Source organism: Bos mutus, chromosome 19 (genome assembly GCF_027580195.1).
Source record: "Bos mutus isolate GX-2022 chromosome 19, NWIPB_WYAK_1.1, whole genome shotgun sequence".
Lineage (NCBI taxonomy): Eukaryota > Metazoa > Chordata > Mammalia > Artiodactyla > Bovidae > Bos > Bos mutus.
In genome coordinates this window covers 62,031,268-62,039,621 of record NC_091635.1, presented here as the reverse complement: position 1 = coordinate 62,039,621, position 8,354 = coordinate 62,031,268, and the positions used below count along the sequence as shown (strand labels likewise).

Here is an 8,354-nt window from a genome sequence, read left to right as displayed (position 1 = left end):
GGAGAGATCACAACAGACAACATAGAAATGCAAAGGATCATAAGAGATTACTATCAACAATTATATGCCAATAAAATGGACAACGTGGAAGAAATGGACAAAGTCTTAGAAAAGTAAAACTTTCCAAAACTGAATCAGGAAGAAATAGAAAATCTTAACACACCTATCACAAGCACAGAAATTGAAACTGTAACCAGAAATCTTCCAGCAAACAAAAGCCCAGGTCCAGACGGCTTCACAGCTGAATTCTACCACAAATTTAGAGAAGAGCCAACACCTATCCTACTCAAAATCTTCCAAAAAATTGCAGAGGAAGGTAAACTTCCAAACTCATTCTATGAGGCCACCATCACCCTAATACCAAAACCTGACAATGATGCCACCAAAAAAGAAAACTATAGGCCAATATCACTGATGAACATAGATGCACAAATCCTTAACAAAATTCTGGCAATCAGAATCCAACAACATATTAAAAAGATCATACACCATGACCAAGTGGGCTTTATCCCAGGGATGCAAGGATTCTTCAATATCTGCAAATCAATCAATGTATTACACCACATTAACAAATTGAAAAATAAAAACCATATGATTATCTCAATAGACGCAGAGAAAGCCTTTGACAAAATTCAACATCCATTTATGATAAAAACTCTCCAGAAAGCAGGAATAGAAGGAATGTATCACAACATAATAAAAGCTATATATGACAAACCCACTGCAAACATTATTCTCAATTGTGAAAAATTAAAAGCATTTCCTTTAAAGTCAGGAACAAGACAAGGGTGCCCATTTTTACCATTATTATTCTACATAGTTTTGGAAGTTTTGGCCACAGCAATCAGAGCAGAAAAAGAAATAAAAGAAATATAAATTGGAAACGAAGAAGTAAAACTCTCACTGTTTGCAGATGACATGATCCTCTACATAGAAAACCCTAAAGATTCCACGAGAAAATTACTAGAACTAATCAATGAATAGAGAAAAGTTGCAGGATATAAAATTAGCATACAGAAATCCCTTGCATTCCTATACACTAGTAATGAGAAAAGAGAAAGAGAAATTAAGGAAACAATCCCACTCACTATTGCAAGGAAAAGAATAAAATACTTAGGAATATATCTACCTAAAGAAACTAAAGACCTATATATAGAAAACTATAAAACACTGGTGAAAGAAATCAAAGAGGACACTAAAAGACGGAGAAACATACCATGTTCATGGATCGGAAGAATCAATATAGTGAAAATGAGTATACTACCCAAAGCAATTTATAGATTCAATGCAATCCCTATCAAGCTACCAATGGCACTGTTCACAGAGCTAGAACAAATAATTTCACAATTTGTATGGAAATACAAAAAACCTCGAATACCAAAGCAATCTTGAGAAAGAAGACTGGAACTGGAAGAAGTAACCTGCCTGACTTCAGTCTCTACTACAAAGCCACAGTCATCAAGACAGTATGGTACTGGCACAAAGACAGAAATATAGATCAATGGGAAAAAAATAGAAAGCCCAAAGATAAATCCACGCACATATGGACACCTTATCTTTGACAAAGGAGGTAAGAATATACAATGGATTAAAGAAAAACTCTTTAACAAGTGGTACTGGGAAAACTGGTCAACCACTTGTAAAAGAATGAAACTAGAACACTTTCTAACACCATACACAAAAATAAACTCAAAATGAATTAAAGATTTAAACGTAAGCCCAGAAACTATAAAACTCCTAGAGGAGAACATAGGCAAAACACTCTCCGACATACATCACAGCAGGATCCTCCATGACCCACCTCCCAGAATATTGGAAATAAAAGCACAAATAAACAAATGGGACCTAATTAAACTTAAAAGCTTCTGCACAAAAAAGGAAACTATTAGCAAGGTGAAAAGGCAGCCTTCAGAATGGGAGAAAATGATAGCAAATGAAGCAACTGACAAACAACTAATCTCAGAAATATACAAGCAACTCCTACAGCTCAATTCCAGAAAAATAAACGACCCAATCAAAAAATGGGCCAAAGAACTAAATAGACATTTCTCCAAAGAAGACATACAGATGGCTAACAAACACATGAAAAGATGCTCTACATCACTCATTATCAGAGAAATACAAATCAAAAGTACTATAAGGTACCATTTCACGCCAGTCAGAATGGCTGCGATCCAAAAGTCTACAAGCTATAAATGCTGGAGAGGGTGTGGAGAAAAGGGAACTCTCTTACACTGTTGGTAGGAATGCAAACTAGTACAGCCACTATGGAGAACAGTGTGGAGATTCCTTAAAAAACTGGAAATAGAACTGCCTTATGATCCAGCAATCCCACTGCTGGGCATACACACTGAGGAAACCAGAATTGAAAAAGACACGTGCACCCCAATGTTCATCGCAGCACTGTTTATAATAGCCAGGACATGGAAGCAACCTAGATGTCCATCAGCAGATGAATGGATAAGAAAGCCATGGTACATATACACAATGGAGTATTACTCAGCCATTAGAAAGAATATATTTGAATCAGTTCTAATGAGGTGGATGAAACTGGAGCCTATTATACAGAGTGAAGTAATCCAAAAGAAAAACACCAATACAGTATACTAATGCATATATATGGAATTTAGAAAGATGGTAACAATAACCCTGTATACGAGACAGCTAAAGAGACACTGATGTATAGAACAGTCTTTTGGACTCTGTGGGAGAGGGAGAGGGTGGGATGATTTGGGAGAATGACATTGAAACATGTATAATGTCGTGTGTGAGAAGGGTCACCAGTCCAGGTTCAATGCATGGTGTTGGATGCTTGGGGCTGGTGCGCTGGGACGACACAGGGGATGGTATGGGGAGGGTGGGGAAGGAGGGTTCAGGATGGGGAACACGTGTGTACCTGTGGCGGATTCATTTTAATGTATGGCAGAACCAATACAATGCTGCAGAGTTGGAGAACAGAACAAAATTTAAAAGAAGAAGAAGAAGACACACTGAGTATAGATTCCAAGAGATCGGTGTTTAGGGCTCATGTGGTAAAGAATCTGTCTGCAATACAAGAGACCTGGGTTCAATCCCTGGGTTGGGAAAATACCTTGGAAGTGTGCAACACCCTCCAGTATTGTCGCCTGGAGAATCTCATGGACAGAGGAGCCTGTCAGGCTACAGTCCATAGGGTCACAAAGAGTCAGACATGACTGAGAGCCTAAGCACAGCACAGAAGAAAACATTTCAGACAGATTGAGAAACTTACCTCTTTGTTTACAACCAAACAGATGACTCCAATACAGTGTATTTTTCATATCTTCAACTTTCATTTACTTTGAAGGTGAATTATGTGAATTTGAATAAAACACACAAACTATACTTCACTGAGATTTATCATTGCCTTCTATCACAAGTTATGATGGAATGTAAAGAGTTTATGGAGAAAGGGAGCTCTTCATGTAACCATAATTCACACAGCTCCTTTCTGGCAAAGTACTGGTTCGGACAGGACAACAAGGTCTGTTCTGGAGCAGAGAGAATGCTCTGGAAATGGAGTGAATTCTTAATTCGGTTCTTGAAAACTTAATTGGAGTAAACTATTCCTACACTCTGAGACATCAATGCCTCTGTGACCAGCTTCCTTCCCACTGTATCTCTCTCTCTCTCTCTTTTTATTTATTATTATTATTTTGTGTGTGTGTGAAAAATCATGAGGCTAAGTGTTTTATTTTTGGTGTACTGGATATTTATAGAAATTCACACAAGAGTTTGCAAAGGCTTAAGGTAGGCTTTAAGCCTCAGGAGCTCCAAGGAAACTATTTCTTCCAAACCAGTCCCAAGTGATATGCAATGAACTACCCAGCTCAAACAGTCCAAGGGCAAAATCAAGCCTTAGGGACAATTGGTTAAACTTCAAATCATATGACTTGATTTGAGGAAATTCTGTTCTCTTTCCCAAAAACTTTGCTTAAGTCCATCTCTTCTAGAGGCCTGGAAGTCTTTGAAGGCAATTGAAAGCCTGTAAATGAAATATGTGTGGTTAAATTCTCTTGTTTGTGTTCTATCAATGTGTTAACTGGTTTTCCTTGTAGCTCAGATGGTAAAGCATCTGCCTGCAATGAGGGAGAGCAGGGTTCAATCCCTGTATCAGCAAGATCCCCTAGAGAAGGAAATGACAAGCCACTGCAGTACCCTTGCCTGGAAAAGCCCATGGACAGAGAAGCCTGGTAGGGTACAGTCATGGGTCACAAAAGAGTTGGACATGACTGAGTGACATCACTTTCACTTTCAAAGTGTGAATTATAGTTATCACCAATATCAAAGGGCTACTGTCAGCAATAATTATCGTTCTTTGGCAAGTCTGAAACATTAATATGTTAATGTTTTTAATTCTATTGTTTATTTATTTTTTAAATAGTTGATTTACAATGTTTTGTTATTTTCAGTTGTACAGCAGATACATTAGGTTGGGCAAAAAGTTCATATATATATATATGTAAAACCTAATTTCTAATACAATTTTGTCTTCTCTTCAGAAATATTTTCTAAAATATCAAATGAGTAGCAAGAAGTGAGAATAATTTTTTTTCATTCTTTTTTTTTTACTTTTAGATTCTAACTAAGCATAAAATTCAAGTATTTTTAATTTTCATTTGAGGATGTCGAATTGTCAAATCACAGTTCATAAGTGATCTAAAAATTAAAACTAAATTATTTCCTAGAACTTATGCTATTTTTTCTAATATTACATTACTATCAGTTCAGTTCAATTCAGTGGCTCAGTCGTGTCCGACTCTTTGTGACCCCATGAATCACAAACGCCAGACCTCCCTGTCCATCACCAACTCCCGGAGTCCACCCAAACACATGTCCATTGAGTCAGTGATGCCATCCAACCATCTCATCCTCTCTCATTCCCTTCTCCCCCTGCCTTCAATCTTTCCCAGCATCATTGTCTTTTCCAGTGAGTCAGCTCTTTGCATCAGGCGGCCAAAGTATTTGAGTTTCAGCTTCAACATCAGTCCTTCCAATGAACACCCAGGACTGATCTCCTTTAGGATGGACTGGTTGGATCTCCTTGTAGCCCAAGGGGCCTCTCAAGAGTCTTCTCCAACACCACAGTTCAAAAGCATCAATTCTTCGGCTCAGCATTCTTCACAGTCCAACTCTCACATCCATACATGACCACTGGAAAAACCATTGCCTTGACTAGATGGACCTTTGTTAACAAAGTAATGTCTCTGCCCTTTAGTATGCTGTCTAGGTTGGTCATAACTTTCCTTCCAAGGAGTAAACGTGTTTTAATTTCATGGATGCAGTCTCCATCTGCAGTGATTTTGGAGCCCGGAAAAATAAAGTCGGCCACTGTTTCCACTGTTTCCCCGTCTATTTGCCAGGAAGTGATGGAACCAGATGCCATGATCTTCGTTTTCTGAATGTTGAGCTTTAAGCCAACTTTTTCACTCTCCTCTTTCACTTTCATCAAGAGGCCCTTTAGTTCTTCTTCACTTTCTGCCATAAGGGTGGTGTCATCTGCATATCTGAGGTTAATGGCATTTCTCCCGGTAAACTTGATTCCAGCTTGTGCTTCCTCCAGCCCAGCGTTTCTCATGATGTTGTCTTCATATAAGTTAAATAAATAGGGTGACAATATACAGCCTTGATGTACTCCTTTTCCTATTTGGAACCAGTCTGTTGTTCCATGTCTAGTTCTAACTGTTGCTTCCTGACCTGCATACAGGTTTCTCAAGAGACATGTCAGGTGGTCTGGTATTCCCATCTCTTTCAGAATTTTCCACAGTTTATTGTGATCCACACAGTCAACCCCTGTCAAATAATGCTAATCCATATAATTTTGTCTGATTAAAAAATTTGAATTTTTTATTCAACTTTGAATGTTTTATTTTTCATTAGAAACCACCACTATCCTATTCCACACTTTCCTCATGGCACTTTTCACTTCCTTATTTCTGAATGTATAAATCAAAGGATTGAAAAAGGGAGTTAGGATGGTGTAAAATATGGCTACAATTTTGTCAAAGGAGAAAGAATATGGAGGTCATACATACATAAATACGCATGGGATAAAGAACAAAACCACAAAGGTAATGTGAGATCTGCAATTGGAGAGGGTTTTCTGCTGCCCCTCAGAGCTATGGGTTCTCAGAGACAGTAGGATGACCCCATAGGAGACAAGCAACAAGGAAAAGATCAAGATGCCAAAAAACCCACTGTTGGTGACTACCAAAAGCCCAAAAATGTGAGAATCAGTGCAGGCAAGCTCCAGCAGTGGGTACAAGTCACACTTGAAATGCTCGATGATGTTGGGGCCACAGAAAGGCAGCTGGAAAATGAAGAGAATCTGTATCATGGAATGAACGAAGCCCCCGGTCCAGGCTACCACCATCAGAAGGGCACAGAGTCTGTGGTTCATGATAGAAGAATAGTGCAAGGGCTTGTAGATGACCACATAGCAGTCATAGGCCATGGCACTGAGGACAATCACCTCCATCCCAGCAAAGAAGTGTTCAACAAAGAGCTGGGTCATGCAGCCTTTGAAGGAAATGGTTTTTCTCCAAAGGAGAGAGTCCACAATCATCTTTGGAACAATGACAGAGGAGAAGCATGCATCCAGAAAAGACAGAAAAGCCAGGAAGAAGTACATGGGGGAGCCCCGGAGTGCTGGGCTGCTACTGATGGTCACCACAATTAGTAAGTGGCCCCTGACAGTTGCAATGTAAATGAACAAAAATACAACAAATATTATTTTCTGCATGGTTGGATTCTGTCTAAGCCTCAGGAGGACAAACTCAGTTACAAAGCTTAGGTTTTGTATAATTTCCAAGGAAAAGGTGAAAGGTACCTCAGTGAGCATGCAGAATCTATAGTTAGAAGAAAGACAAATGTGTCTCAGACCAGTTTTGGGAGTCATCATAGTCATCAACAAATTGGAGCATCCATGTGAAAAATTAACTTATGTTCTTGTGCTTGCTTTTTCATTGAGAACACAAAGCTAGAAATGTGTTGAAGGTGGTAGGGGGATACCAGAAGATTTGAAGTATAAATAAATTGTTACATGTTTTAAGATAAAGCTTCAATGTAGGAGAATGGTAGGGATCTACCTGCGGTGGGGATAATAAATAGTTGTTATCTCAACTGCCAACTCTGGTCATATGTTAATAGTAGTGGTTTCCTGGAGTGAATTGTGAGAAGAATTCTGAAGCCACATCCATGTTCTGAGGAAAGGAAAAGAACAGTTTATTGGTCATGTCTGCCATGTGCATGGGTGGGAGAAGTGGGGGGGGCGGATTGCATGCCATTTGTGATCAGGTGACTTCCTTATCTACAGATAGAAGTAGAAATAAGATAAAACTAAAGAAGTGCTTGGATCATGGTTATACTCCTAGTTATTCCTTTAAAATCTAATAAAAACTGAGACTTTAAAATCAACTAACTCATTCTTCAAAAAAAAAAAAAAATCATTGGGAACACACCTTGCTGTAGACTAATACATAATAAATATCCATGTGTTAAATTGCCTTTCTTTTCACTCATTATTTAAAAACAAGAATAGAAACCGACAAAAATAAGTAATACCTTCTAATATGTACTGTTATGATGACTAAGTTAAATAATGCAAGGAAGCAGTTGTTCAGTGTTAAGTGGCTAGGAAACAGTCCACATTAGATTGCAAAACCATAGCCTTGACTAGACGGACCTTTTTTGGCAAAGTAATGTCTCTGCTTTTCAATATTCTATCTAGGTTGGTCATAACTTTCCTTATAAGGAGTAAGCGTCTTTTAATTTCATGGCTACAGTCACCATCTGCAGTGATTTTAGGGTCCCCAAAAATAAAGTCTGACACTGTTTCCACTGTTTCTCCATCTATTTCCCATGAAGTGATGGGACCGAATGCCATGATCTTCGTTTTCTGAATGTTGAGCTTTAAGCCAACTTTTTCACTCTCCACTTTCACCTTCATCAAGAGGCTTTTTAGTTCCTCTTCACCCTCTGCCATAAGGGTGGTGTCATCTGCATATCTGAGGTTATTGATATTTCTCCCAGCAATGTTGATTCCAGCTTGTGCTTCTTCCAGTCCAGCATTTCTCATGATGTACTCTGCATATAAGTTAAATAAGCAGGGTGACAATATACAGCCTTGACGTACTCCTTTTCCTATTTGGAACCAGTCTGTTGTTCCATGTCCAGTTCTAACTGTTGTTTCCTAACCTGCATATACCCAAAATTTGTCTCTTAAAACATTTGGATTTAATGAGAGTGCGGTTTTTAATGATGGGAGCATCGGTTTTTCCTGAAGCAATTCATGTTCCCTTTCTAAAAATATTTAATCTTTATTCTAATTATGTCCT

The 8,354-nt window shown here is 38.5% G+C and overlaps 1 pseudogene; it reads right to left on the bottom strand.

Moving 5' to 3' along the window:
• Positions 1–5,884: 5,884 nt before the first annotated feature.
• LOC102287470 (olfactory receptor 4C15-like) lies at positions 5,885–7,869 on the bottom strand (annotated as a pseudogene).
• Between the last annotated feature and the right edge of the window lie 485 nt (positions 7,870–8,354).